Genomic DNA, 15,608 nt, shown 5'->3' with positions numbered 1-15,608 from the left:
GGCACAGTGCAGTACTAGAGGTGTTACTACAGCCCCGGGTTCATTCCTGGGCTGTGCCACAACCGGCTGTGGCTGGGAGTGCCATAGGACGGAGCACAACTGTTCCCCCTTCATCCGGGTTTGGCTGGGGGGGCTTTACTTTGCTCATTATGCCCAAGCAACACCTTATGAAGGGCCAGGTTCCTGACACCAGTTGCACTTCAACGCACCCCCTCCAGAACACCTCACCGCACCCCTCCACTCCACCACCCCATGACCTGGAGAAGCAGATGAGAACCTGTTCAGGTATTTACCCATGCTCTCAATTCCTTGAATCGGATCTCCTCGCCTCCTCAACCATATTGGAGGAGGAAGTCCAAGCTTCCTCTCCTCTGACCTTCTTTTCCAATGAGTTTCGAGAAGGCGGTGAGGATGCAAGGAATTGAGAAAGAGCATTCCCTTCTCATTTGTGCAATATACACTGATGATACAAAACATTAGGAACACAATACTAATATTGAGTTGCACCCCCTTTTGCCCTCAGAACAGCCTCAATGTGTTGGGGCATGGACTCTACAAGGTGTCGAAAGCGTTCCACAGTGATGCTGGCCCATTTAGACTCCAATGCTTCCCACAGTTGTCAAGTTGGATGGATGTCCTTTGGGTGGTGGACCATTCTTGATACACACAGGAAACTGAGCGTGAAAGCTGCTGGGTTTGGGGTTTTTGAATAAGAAAAGGAGAGGCGCACGCTCTAGGAGCTCATATGCAATAATGTAATAACCTAATAACCAACTATTCAACAGACAAGTGGTCGTCATCAGGGTATCATGACAAACACTGCGGGTCACTAGTTTATAAAGTGTCAAAGGACGCACACAGGTGTGTAATCATGACCGGGTGGATTGACATCATTGGTATATTCTCAGATATAAGAACATACAAAAACATGAATGCATAGCATACGATAATAGATACAATTTGGCTACATAGGCCTACAAACATTAACAATGAATAGAAAAATCACAAGAATGTCTTTGATCTGAAGCCGATGGTGAGACTGAAGGGAGCAAGAGTCTTTCAATTAAAGATCCAGGCAGCCTCTCGTTTTAACAATAAATTGAAAAGTGGGTAAGTCGTGTTTTTGCATATAACGATGCTCGGAGATTTGTAGTTTTATTTCACACTTTGTTTAACCGAATTTGTTTACCGCAAGGACAAGTTATAAGATAAAATAACTGCCTTAGTGGAGCGCATGATAACACCTTTCTTTGGGATATTTTTTCCTGTTGGGTGGTGTTTGAAGGATCTACATTTGCAAGTGCCATTGCATTGAGTGCAGCTATTACACTTTTAGTTTCCATCCGGTAGAGGTGCAAATACATGTTGTGAAGGGATATTTTGAGGTGGTAAATCAGAGTTTACCAACTGATCTCTGAGATTTCTGCCCTGTGAGATTCCAACCAAGGGAGGGTCCAAAAACACATTACGGATACTGTCATCGGATCTTAGAATGTGCCAATGTTTGAACAATTCCCTTAATTTGTTCAGAGCACTTTGAGTAGCAGGTAGTTAGAATGCTTATTTCTGCGAGACTGTCCATGAAAGAGATCATGTCTTTGTTTAGAATTTTCTTAATGTCAGTATTAATCTGACCATTTTTGTACCCCCTCTCCTTGAATTTTCTTTGCGTCTCAGCCATGTTTCTGTCGCAATCTGACAGTTCTTTTGCAAATTCTTTTGATTCGACAATTGGCTGTAGGGCAAACTGTTTTCCAAGGGGAAGTGTGTGACAACTATCAGCCCTCAACACACTGTTATGTTCAGTAGGTTTCCTGTAAAGATAAGTGTATAGAACATTATCACACAAAATCAGCAGATCAAGGAAACTGATTTGACTTGTGTCAGATTGCATAGGAGATATCAGGTGATCAGAACAAGAGAAAAGCATGGAATGCCTGGATCTGTTTTGCATCACCCCTCCATAGAACAAAAAGTGTTCAATTTTTTAAAATTATTATTTGGAAACAGTACATTGTCATTTTTGAAGGGATTGAAAATGGACTGTTTCTCCATGTAAACCACATACAAATTAGCATAGTTAGGAGCCATATGGGGTCCCATAGAATTACCCTTCGTCTGAATAAAGAAATCCTTTAGAAACATGAAGTGTGTGTGTGTGAATAGTATTTCAGCCAAAAGGACCTGCTTCTGGGTTGCTTGTGTGATGTCTGTGTTCCAAACAAAAAAATACAAGTGTGCTTGCTTTACTTCCTCAACGGCACAGCTAGGAGAGAACCTAACAGTTGAAGGCTCTTTCCATGAGTCATAAAAGTTTATTGAAATGACTTAGGGACTGTGCACACTTATGAGAGGTGTGTGGCAACTTGGAGACAGCAGTTATATCTCTCACTCTAACCCTTGCATTGTCTTAATCTTATGTTGCACCTACTCCAGATTATGCATCAATATTCTTATGTTACTGTATGTATCCAGAGTAAATCCAGATTTCGTTATCAACAAATGCTATGAAAAGTTCAGTAAAATGTAAACTGCACAGTCAAAAGTGTAAAGTCTGTATTCAGGTGATCTGTTGTGTCCTCATCTTTGTTCTGATAATTTCCCCATAATCCCGAAAGTGTTCCCTTTCAAGTGTTACCATGGTTATGCATACAGGATGTCCTGAACATTGTACTGCTATTACATTAAGATATAACAGGGGAACATAGCTACATTCAATCAAATTCACAAGTTTATTTAAAACTTTGAAAATTTTCAAATGGTTGCTGTCTTGACGGATTTGTAAAGGATGGTGTGACTCTACTTTAATTTCATTTACATTTACATTTAAGTCATTTAGCAGACGCTCTTATCCAGAGCGACTTACAAATTGGTGCATTCACCTTATGACATCCAGTGGAACAGTCACTTTACAATAGTGCATCTAAATCTTAAAGGGGGGGGGTGAGAGGGATTACTTATCCTATCCTAATTTCCTTCCAGTAATCGCTGTGTTTGTCGTTACATCATATATTAAGAATTGAACAATTAAAGGGACAACCTGCAGTTTGAACAATAACAAAGCGTTCACCTTCCCGCTGTGTTGGTAAACTGCTGAGGGATGGGACTGGAGAAATGCAGCTAGACATGAGTCTACAACTGAGCACATAGATAAGCGGTCCATTATTCTGCAAGACGCAACACTATATTCCTTTCCATTATTCAGGATATTTAGAATGACAAATGTTATTTGCAGCAGGGTTGTAGATACTTGTTTACTTTCTGGCTTGTTTGTAGTTTTTTCTATTTGTTTTTTTGTTTTCTTGTATTTTCTTTTTCACATTAACTTTTTTTTGTATTAAGTTTTAATATGACTTTGGCGGAGCATGGCCGGACGAACCATGTCTTAGGGCCCAGACTTTGGCAGAGCATGGCCGGACGAACCGTGTTTTAGGGCCCAGACTTTGGCAGAGCATGGCCGGACGAACCGTGTCTTAGGGCCCAGACTTTGGCAGAGCATGGCCGGACGAACCGTGTTTTAGGGCCCAGACTTTGGCAGAGCATGGCCGGACGAACCATGTCTTAGGGCCCAGACTTTGGCAGAGCATGGCCGGACGAACCGTGTTTTAGGGCCCAGACTTTGGCAGAGCATGGCCGGACGAACCATGTCTTAGGGCCCAGACTTTGGCAGAGCATGGCCGGACGAACCGTGTTTTTTGGCGGAGCATGGCCGGACGAAGGGCCCAGACTTTGGCAGAGCATGGCCGGACGAACCATGTCTTAGGGCCCAGACTTTGGCAGAGCATGGCCGGACGAACCGTGTTTTAGGGCCCAGACTTTGGCAGAGCATGGCCGGACGAAACGTGTCTTAGGGCCCAGACTTTGGCGGAGCATGGCCGGACGAACCATGTCTTAGGGCCCAGACTTTGGCAGAGCATGGCCGGACGAACCGTGTTTTAGGGCCCAGACTTTGGCAGAGCATGGCCGGACGAAACGTGTCTTAGGGCCCAGACTTTGGCGGAGCATGGCCGGACGAACCATGTCTTAGGGCCCAGACTTTGGCAGAGCATGGCCGGACGAAACGTGTCTTAGGGCCCAGACTTTGGCGGAGCATGGCCGGACGAACCATGTCTTAGGGCCCAGACTTTGGCAGAGCATGGCCGGACGAACCGTGTCTTAGGGCCCAGACTTTGGCAGAGCATGGCCGGACGAACCGTGTCTTAGGGCCCAGACTTTGGCGGAGCATGGCCGGACGAACCATGTCTTAGGGCCCAGACTTTGGCGGAGCATGGCCGGACGAACCGTGTCTTAGGGCCCAGACAAGGAACATTTAAAGGCCTGCCTTCTTGGCATTGGAGAGAAAATGTTGCAGTTTTCAAGCTAATTCCTGCCATTCTACACATTTTTTAAATATTTTATATTCTTGCTATCTGGCCGTGAACCCCGGAAGTACCTCGATGTGGGTCCTCGGACCCCACTTTGAGAACCCATGATCTAAGGACTGGATTTTTGTGGGGGAGCGTATGTGAAATGTTTAGGAAGCTTTCTATATATATATATATATATATATATATATATATATATATATATATATATATATACAGTATATATATAAACATTTATCTCCCCAGGGACTACAGCTGAAAACTAGCCTGCTGACAAAATCTGACACATTTACAGAAAAGTTCATTGTCCATCTCAAATAAATGAATACATTGATTCTGTTAGAAATTTGACCCTGTCCATTTAGGTCAATTCCCTCGAGTGTAAAGTTAGAGTTGGATAAAACGCACACAGATTTTAGACCTGATGGGTTTACAACCAAACAGGATCAGTCGGTTAGCCAGCTAATATGACTAAATAGTTTTTAGTAATAATTTATATTTTAGAAAGATAAGCTTGAAATGGGCATGGTGTAATTAACTCAACAACCTTAAACACATCTAAGTTTAGATTTCTTAATTAACCAGAAAATCAATAGTTAAATCTGGTGTTTTGTCAAAGTTAGCTGACTAATTGATTGCCTCAGGGGTGAAATTTCTTAGTTACACTTTCATTATTTGGTGTCAGATGTATATTTGAGTTTTCCTGGAAATGGTGTGACAGAAAGAACACTGCAGTATGTGCCAAGTTCACATTCCCAACCCACCTCTCTGCAGGAGCAGATACTCATCACATTCCTTCCACATAAATTGAAACTTATAAATCATAGTTATTGTGATGTAATAGGAATGTTAATTAAGCAATAAGGCACAAGAGGCTGTATCATGACTGCAGTCACAGGCAAATGGTGTTGTTCGGCCCCCCGGGATTGTCAACCCATTTACCTGTGACTGTATTCCTGATACATGCCTTATTGCTTTTATAAAACTGTTACCAGCATATTCAAATAACAACGAATTAAGAGACAGCTCTTACTCCACTAGCGCGTCGTTGAACACACCATCCAAGTCTCTAATTATTGTTAAGAGAACGTTGATTACCCTCGTTGATTATCCCTTACATGTAGGGCCCTAAGTTTTCCCTGACAACATGATCTGACCAGGGAAAACTCTGTGCCCTACTTATGGTCTACCCTAGCCCTTATGAGTGAATATCAGTTGAAATACAGTAATGAATGAGTGAATATCAGTTGAAATACAGTAATGAATGAGTGAATGTCATTGATATACAGCAGGTACATTCCAAGAGCAGACGATACACTGTGATGTTTCTCAGGTTATTGCATTTATTTATATTCTATAAACTGTTCATACATGAACTTACATTCTTGCCAGCTCTTTCTCAATGTTTTAACAGGTGATTCTGTCACCCATTTGAATGGTCACTGCACAATGAAATGAAAACACCTACAGCTTTTATTCTATTGAGAAAATACCAGATTGGGTATAGTGCAAAGCAGGATCAATGAGTCAGCCACTAACCTCCCTAAATATTTAGAAATAACTTTTTATAAAAAATAAAAAAGATACGCTTGAAATGGACATGGCCTAATTGACTCAACAACGCAAAACATATAACTATATTGATGTTTAGCTTTTTTAACATACCTGAAAATCAGTCTTTATTTTGGTTGTTTTTAAAAGTTGGCTGGCTAACTCATTGGTGCTGCTTTGGTTCGTCAAAAGAATTGAGGCTTGAAGTAATATACTTGACTAAACCATGTTCATTACTTGAAATGAATAGGAAAGAAACTGCATATTAACTTATACATGTTGAAAGGAATAATGTTGTTTCTACAGACATTCAAATACCGTAAAACTTCAATGAATCACCCCAGCGTTTATTTGCTTAAATCACTGAACACAACAGATACAGGCTTCTATTTCAGCCAGGCGTCTAGTTCCTTAAAGCACACAGCTTTTACTCATTTGCATAGTTCATTGTTTAATTCCAGAATTCACTACCAGCATTTTAATTTATTTATTTCATTAATGTGTTACCATTTACACACTGTATCACACTTCGTTTATCTTGGTAGGCTTTTATAATACAAATACAAAAGAATCCTTGACAGAAAGTTATTCTCCTCTTTTGACTGTGCATTTAAAGCAATCAGATGCTTTCTGGGGGTCTGTACCCTCAAAGATGTTGACTGCTTTTGTGCTTGCCAGTTAGATAGCGGGTCTCAGCTGTTAACAGCCCATGGCTAGAAGTTGCTTACTGTCGATAATTTTTTTATTTTTGGCATAATTTTTTTGAGTCATTACTGAATTAAACAATTTGGAAACAATTCATGGTAACATCATCGTAAAGTTAATTTAATTAATTTAATTTGAAACAGGAATTTATTTGCTGAAATGTGTGCCGTTGCCTGGATATTAAAAGGGACAGGCGGCTATTTGAGACTCGCCGTTTAATTTAAGTTTTGCGGTCGGTTGATTGGACTGTATTGATGACAATCTTAAAACTATTGTTTCTCATTGGAGTCCCTCACCAGGCTAGCCCTCTTCAGGTCCACAGACACCTGGAAGAGAAATGACATACAGAAACTCTTTCAGGTATTAATTGAGTTATGACTCGCTAACACGTTCTCTTCTTACAATAACAACTTGGCAATAAGATAATAAGACCCAGAGTTAGGGTTGATTACATTTCAATTCAGTCAATTCAGGAAGTAAACTGAAATTCCACTTCCACATTTTCAAAATTGAAACACATTGAGGAAAATTTGAATAAAAATGTCTGTTAATTTCCTGAAATTGAAGACCCCAACTCTGATGAAAGCACAATGTCTTCATTGCCTTTCTGTGCAATAAGGAAAACAGTCTGTAATATGCACCTTGTTGTTACCTGTCTGTGGGTCCACCCTCCTTCTCTTCTTCCTCATGGTGGGAAATCTGTCCACCTGGATGAACATTAGACACACTCTGTTTCACCAGCTCTACATGCAGCATCTGATTGGATCTTCATCCTCACCACCGTTCTCTTTGACTTGGGGGCTGAAATACATTTGCTGATATTTTTTATGGTGCAAAATATTTCAAATCTGTGCAATATACCGGGAATACCACAACTCATTAGGACTTGACAGTATGATTTAATTTGACATATTTCTTTAACAATGTGCGGCCCAAAAAGGTGATTGTTTTACTAAAGTTTAGTAACATGAGCAATGCGTAACTAGTTTTCTTTTTATATCGCACATTGTTGAAGAATGTCACTGCCAGATAATGAGTTTCAAGGTATTATTTTCACAGATTTGTACTAATTTGCATTGTGAAAATGTATCCCACCGAGTCACAAAAAAAACATTCAAAATAAGAAACATTTATCATCTCCACTAAACCGAAGTTCGATACGAAAAGAAGTATGTTCATTAAAGTTATTATTTGACGTACCTTCTCTGACAGAATAAATAAATGGACCAGGAAAGAAGTACCTTCTGTGGAAGACTCTGGAGTTTTGACTGTGGCAAATACTTCCACCTCACAAAGTGTGAGCCATTCCGACCTGCCAGGGATGACAACAACAACATAGCGACCCTCCATCGCATTACACTGGAAGGTGTAGGTCTTTCCTGCTGGGATGGTGATGACAGCACAACTGAATTAGAGAGAGAGAAAAAGAGGGGGGGGGCGTGAGGAGACATTGAGAGAGGGGGTGGGAGAGAGGGGTGAGACGAAGGGGAGGGAGTGGGGGGTGGGGGAGAAAGAGGGATAGAGCTAGGGACATGATTATTATTATACAGTATGTTGCTATAGTGAAAATGCCTTTTCACTCCAGGAAGACTGAAAATATCAACATATTTAATGAATCATAGTTTTTAATGTGTCTCCTTGGAGTCTCTCACCAGGCTAGCCCTTTTCAAATCACATAAACTTTACAGTCAATCAGAATTCAAGTATAATGTTATTTATTCTATTTCACCTGGGGTTTTTGATGCCATTGTTCTCCAGTGAGTTACCGATTCGGATCTCAGCAACAAGTAAAACTAAATGCATGCTCTTCAACCGATCGCTGCCTGCACCTGCCCGCCCGTCCGATATCACTACTCTGGATGGTTCTGACTTAGAATATGTGGACAGCAAATACCTAGGTGTCTGGTTAGACTGTAAACTCTCCTTCCAGACTCACATCAAATATCTCCAATCCAAAGTTAAATCTAGAATTGGCTTCCTATTTCGCAACAAAGCATCCTTCACTCACGCTGCCAAGCATACCCTCGTAAAACTGACCATCCTACCGTTCCTCGACTTCGGCGATGTCATTTACAAAATAACCTCCAATACCCTACTCAATAAATTGGATGCAGTCTATCACAGTGCCATCTGTTTTGTCACCAAAGCCCCATATACTACCCACCACTGCAACCTGTATGCTCTCGTTGGCTGGCCCTCGCTTCATTCTCGTCGCCAAACCCACTGGCTCCAGGTCATCTACAAGACCCTGCTAGGTAAAGTCCCCTCTTATCTCAGCTCGCTGGTAACCATAGCAGCACCTACCTGTAGCACGCGCTCCAGCAGGTATATCTCTCTGGTCACCCCCAAAACCAATTCTTCCTTTGGCCGCCTCTCCTTCCAGTTCTCTGCTGCCAATGACTGGAACGAACTACAAAAATCTCTGAAACTGGAAACACTTATCTCCCTCACTAGCTTTAACCACCAGCTGTCAGAGCAGCTCACAGATTACTGCACCTGTACATAGCACATCTATAATTTAGCCCAAACTACTACCTCTCCCCCTACTGTATTTATTTATTTTGCTCCCCATTATTTCTACTTTGCACATTCTTCCACTGCAAATCTACCATTCCAATGTTTTACTTGCTATATTGTATTTACTTCGCCACCATGTCCTTTGTTTTGCCTTTACCTCCCTTATCTCACCTCATTTGCTCACATTGTATATATACTTATTTTTCTACTGTATTATTGACTGTATATTTGTTTTACTCCATGTGTAACTCTGTGTTGTTGTATGTGTCGAACTACTTTGCTTTATCTTGGCCAAGTCGCAATTGTAAATGAGAACTTGTTCTCAACTTGCCGACCTGGTTAAATAAAGGTGTTCTCAACTTGCCTACCTGGTTAAATAAAGGTGAAATAAAATAAATAAACTAACACCACATAACATGAAACAATTACACACAAAACATGATGGGAACCAGAGGGTTAAATACAAGTAGATTGATTGGGGAAATGAAAACCAGGTGTGTATGGAAATAAGACAAATGGATATATGAAAAATGGAGCGGGGATGGCTAGAAAGCCAGTGACGTCGATCTCCGAACGCCGCCCGAACAAGGAGAGGAGCCGACTTCGGCGGAAGTCGTGACACAGAGTGTGTGATGGATCTTCTTCTCGTTCTCTTATTATTCCCTCTGTCCGGACAACATTCAAACCTGGGTCATGTTCATTAGGACACACAGCAGAAAAAATGTTGCAACTTTTTGCAAGGGGATTAAAAAATAGTGTTTGTTATTGGATAAGATCAGGTAGTAAATCACTCACTGTTTCAATCTGGTTTCTTTCATTTGGTGCCTTATGAATACAACCCTGTATTAGCCAAACAATGGGAAGGTAAGGTGAGGTTTATTTGGTTAGCAGTGGTCCATAGCCCACCATCCCGTGTGTGTGTTTGTATGTGTGGTGTTTCCTGGGGGGATTTGGTTAGCAGTCATCCAGAGAACCTCATCTACTACCTGAGGTGAAATATGTCAACTGTGGTTTTTTTAACAACAGTGCTTTTACTCAGAATGCATCTCACTTTAAATCATTACAATCAATCTATTATTCAAATGTACACATAATGCATATTAAACTTTGAAGTTAATTTATTTGAATTAAACCTCTACTTTGTGATATACACTTGACGACAGAACCAGACAGATAAACAGAAACATCCATAATAATATAATATAATAATAATAATATATGCCATTTAGCAGACGCTTTTATCCAAAGCGACTTACAATCATGTGTGCATACATTCTACGTATGGGTGGTCCCGGGAATCGAACCCACTACCCTGGCGTTACAAGCACCATGCTCTACCAACTGAGCTACAGAGGACCATAATAATTTATGAAGTTATTTATGCTTTCTACCATCAAGAAAGAAAAACATTTATATAGATGGAAATACAAAATAGATATAATGAACTATATTTATTATAAATTCAGTTTAATCTAAAACTATTTTGTCTCCCTGGAGTGTTTTAGTGCTGGGGTCTCACATGCCCATAACCCACCACCTCAAGAGTGTGTGTGTGAGAGAGTGTCCTTTTCCAGAGACATCAAACCTGACAACATTCTGCTGGACGAACACAGTAAAACGGCTCAGCCAAACATATCTGATTTATGGAATGCTTAGCTAGCCAATGTAACATAAATCAATACAATTAGTGGGATGGTTAAACTGTGTATTGTTGTAGGTGGTACAGAATCTGATTCCACCAACATGCACTTCCAACCCCTAGCTCTGCACACAGTGAAGGTAAGTTGGCCGAGGTATTTACAAGCTGACGACTGAGATAGTTAAATATACAGTAAGCATAGTATAAACATGAATAGGGTATGGTTTGTGTTCTGAGGTTACAGGTGGTTAAAAGTAGCCTGAGGACCACAGAGTACCTTCCAGACCATGTAATCAACTTAATCTATTCTCTTCTGACTTCTAAAACTCAGGTTATCTGGAGTCATTCCATTGTGCCCTGCTGAAAATCAAATGTTATTTGTCACATACACATGGTAATCGGATGTTAATGCGTGTGTAGTGAAATGCTTGTGCTTCTAGTTCTGACCATGCAGTAATATCTAACAAGTAATCTAACCTAACAATGGGGTCCCCAAAGCAGGGGCATTTTGGGTACACAAGCATGAGGGAGCAGACACTCATTGGGGTTATGGAGGACAATAAGATTGCAGGACAGAAACCGGCAAGGGGTGGCTGGTTTCTGTCCAGCTGGTTTCTGTCCAGCAAGGGGTGGCAGGTAGCCTAGTGGTTAGAGCGTTGGACTTGTAACCGAAAGGTTGCAAGAGCTGACAAGGTACAAATTGGTTGTTCAGCCCCTGAACAATGTAGTTAATTCATTGAAAATAAGAATCTGTCCTTAATGAAGCAGAAAATCAATAGTTATTGCTGGTGTTTTATCAAAGTTAGCTTGCTAACTGATTGCGTCAGGATACAAACACTAGGGGTGAGATTATTTAGTTACACTCGTTATTTAGTGGCAGATGTACATTTGAGTTTTCCAGGAAATGGTGTGACAGAAAGAACACTGCAGTATTACAAAAGTTATTGCCTAACCTGGCCCTTATCAATGAGTGAATATCCATTGTAAAACAGAAGGTCTACCCGGGCCCTTATGAATGAGTGAATATCCGTTGTAATGCAGTAGTTATGTTCTACCCGGGCCCTTATGAATGAGTGAATATCCATTGTAATACAGTAGTTATGGTCTACCCGGGCCCTTATGAGTGAGTGAATATCCGTTGTAATACAGTAGTTATGGTCTACCCGGGCCCTTATGAGTGAGTGAATATCCGTTGTAATACAGTAGTTATGGTCTACCCGGGCCCTTATGAGTGAGTGAATATCCGTTGTAATACAGTAGTTATGGTCTACCCGGGCCCTTATGAGTGAGAGAATGTCCATTGTAGTTGGAGGTGCATTCAAAGAGCAGTCGAAACACTGATGTTTCTAAGGTTATTGCGTTTATTCATATTCTATAAACGATTAATACATTAACTTACGTTCTTTGCCAACTCTTTCTCAATGTTTTAACAGGGGAGTACATCCAGTTTAGAGAATTTCTGTCACATGGTTACTGCAGACTTAAATGAAAACACTTAAAGCTATGCTTCTATTTATAAAGGACCAGATTGGGTATACTGCCAAGCAGAGTTAGCCACTCACAAGCCTAAATATTCAGAAATAACTCTTTTTTTTTAAAGATAAGCTTGAAATGGATATTGTCTAATTGACTCATCAACCGAAAACATATTGATGTTTAGCTTTCTTAGTGCACCTGAAAATCAATCTTTATTTCGTTTATCAACGTTGGCAGTCTAACTCATTGGTGATGCTTTATAGTTTACCCCTTATGTGACTTTTGATCAGTCAAAAGATTGCAGGCTTGCAATAATATACTTGACTAAACCATGTTCAATACTTGAAACAAATAGGAAACAAACTGCATATTAACTCATATATGTTGAAAGGAATAATGTTGTTTATACAGACATTTAAATTAGATGGGCGATATGGACGAAATATTATATCACAGGACAGTATGACGGTATTTTTAGTTTTTGAATAATAAAAGTTCTACATTTGCTTTATGAATAGTGAGTGATCCCAGGGTGCTTTATGAGTAGTGAGCGATCCCAGGGTGCTTTATGAGTAGTGAGCTATCCCAGGGTGCTTTATGAGTAGTGAGCGATCCCAGGGTGCTTTATGAGTAGTGAGTGATCCCCGGGTGCTTTATGAGTAGTGAGCGATCCCAGGATGCTTTATGAGTAGTGAGTGATCCCAGGATGCTTTATGAGTAGTGAGCGATCCCAGGATGCTTTATGAGTAGTGAACGATCCCAGGATGCTTTATGAGTAGTTAGTGATCCCAGGGTGCTTTATGAGTAGTGAGCGATCCCAGGATGCTTTATGAGTAGTGAGCGATCCCAGGGTGCTTTATGAGTAGTGCGTGATCCCAGGGTGCTTTATGAGTAGTGAGCGATCCCAGGGTGGCAACACGTATATATTCTAAGTGATTTCAATGAGTCTTTCTCCACTCTGATTGTTTTATACTGTTCAATTCAAATTCAACCAAAACAAATTTCAGCACTTTTTTGATTTCTGCATTTCCTGCACTCAGTTGCAGTGGTGGAAAAAGTATCCAATTGTCATACTTGAGAAAAAAGTAAAGATAGGTTAATAGAAAATGACTCAAGTAAAAGACAACCAGTAAAATACTACTTGAGTAAAAGTCTAAAAGGTATTGGGTTTTAATTAGTAAATGTAATTGATAATATGTACTTTAGTATCAAAAGTAAAAGTATAAATAATTTCAAATTCCTTATATTAAGCAAACTAGATAGCACCATTTTCTTGTTTTTTTTAGATGTACAGATAGCCTGGGGCACACTCCAACATAATTTACAAACAAAGCATGTGTTTAGTGAGTCTGCCAGATCAGAGGCAGTAGATGACCAGGGATGTTATCTTGATAAGTGCGTGAATTGAACCATTTTCCTGTCCTGCTAAGCATTCAAAATGTAACGAGTACTTTTAGGTGTCAGGGAAAATGTATTGAGTAAAAAGTACAGTATTTTCTTTAGGAATGTAGTGAAGTAAAATTTAACAAAAATAGTCAAGTAAAGTACAGATACCAAAATAAAATGACTTAAGTAAAAATACTTTCAAGTACTACTTAAGTACTTTACACCACTGCTCAGTTGAGATTTCCACACTGCCATGTAGAGCTGCATAATATGGGCAAATAATCAATTATTTATTTTTAACCAAATGTTGCAATTGCGATTTGACTTGCGAATTAGAGCAAAACTTTTGGAATCATGGACATATGACTATTCTAATTCTACAGTTAGAATATAATAGTGGGCACTTTGAATACAGTGTTGTTTGAGATGACAATGAACTAAAATGTCAGGGAGGAGTTGTTGTGACAGGGTAGGAACTAAATTGTTGATAAGTGTTTCCTAGGGGACCCTATAAACTTTGGCTACATTGCATGTTTTTTTTCTTGGCTACTTGATATAGCTAACATTCTTGCTTTGCATATTCCTCTTTGATTTAGAAGATACTGTTGCACAAACAGCATGTTGATTTAGGTCTACACCATCACTGGTATTATCAGGCTGTATTAGCTAGCTACGTTCGCTCTTAGTCAATACATTTATTAGCTAGCTAGCTAGCTATTATCATTAGCAGCTAACAAGATGTAGGGCAACTTGCTAAGAAAAGAGAAACTAGATGTAAGAAACACAAACATAGTGTCATAGAACGCTAGTGGATTTATATTAAGAAGCAAAGTGAAAACAGCATTGTTGCATGTGCTGCATTGACCATGTAGACTGAACACAAGTTTATCGTGGTTGAGGAACATCAAATGTGCTCCTTGAGTGACAGGGGGTGTGGAAAGTGGCACAGAGAGAAAGTGCCGGAGAGAGATGACTAGTAAAAATTGAAATTATACATGACGTATCACATTTAACAAACCAAACATACAAATACCGGCATAGAAGGTACAGTAAACACCCAAACCGGTCCCTGCATCAAATACCGCTTTAAATACAGTTAAACTTCAACTAATAGCCAGCCCCAGGGTTCATGTGCTTAAATCACTGAACAGGACAGTTGCATATTAGATACAGGCTTCTATTTGAGGCAGGCAGGCATCTATTTCTTTAATGCACGCAGCTTTTACTAATTAGCATAGTTTGTTGTTTAATTCCAGCCTTTACTACCAGCATTTAACGTTTTTATATGCACTAATGTTTTATCATTTACACACTGTTACATGTCTTTTGTCTTAGAATGCCCCCATAAAATAAAATCCTTCACAGAAAAATGAAATCAAACTATTTTCCACGTGCCCGAATACAACAAGTGTAGACTTTACCGTGAAATGCTTACTTACAAGCCCTTAACCAACAGTGCAGTTCAAGAAGAAAATATTTTCCAAGTAGACTAAAATAAAAAGTAATAATAAAAAGTAACAATAAGAATAACAGTAACGAGTCTATATACAGGGGACACCGGTACCGAGTCAGTGTGCAGGAGTACAGGCTAGTAGGGGTAATCTGTACATGTAGGTGGGGCTGCTAGGTATAAACTGGCAAGCCCAAAGTGACTATGCATAGGTAACATTAAACAGCGAGTACATGTATTTGTCAGTTCTTGCCCATTTCTTGGGGTTTGTTCTCCCGAAGTTGTTGAAGTGTTTTTGGGCTTGCCAGTTTATACATAGCAGTTCTCAATTGTTAGCAGCCAATGGCTAGCAGTTTCTTACTGGCAATAAAAACAGAAGATTGACCATTTTTTAGAGTCATTACTGAATGATTTACTGTAACAAGTCAAACATTAAACCTGGTAAACAATTAATTTATCACTAGTCACTTTATACAATGCATTCTAAGTAATACCACTTTAATAATGTTTACATATCTTA

This window comes from Oncorhynchus gorbuscha, linkage group LG21, assembly GCF_021184085.1.
Source record: "Oncorhynchus gorbuscha isolate QuinsamMale2020 ecotype Even-year linkage group LG21, OgorEven_v1.0, whole genome shotgun sequence".
Lineage (NCBI taxonomy): Eukaryota > Metazoa > Chordata > Actinopteri > Salmoniformes > Salmonidae > Oncorhynchus > Oncorhynchus gorbuscha.
This window is presented reverse-complemented; position numbering follows the sequence as displayed.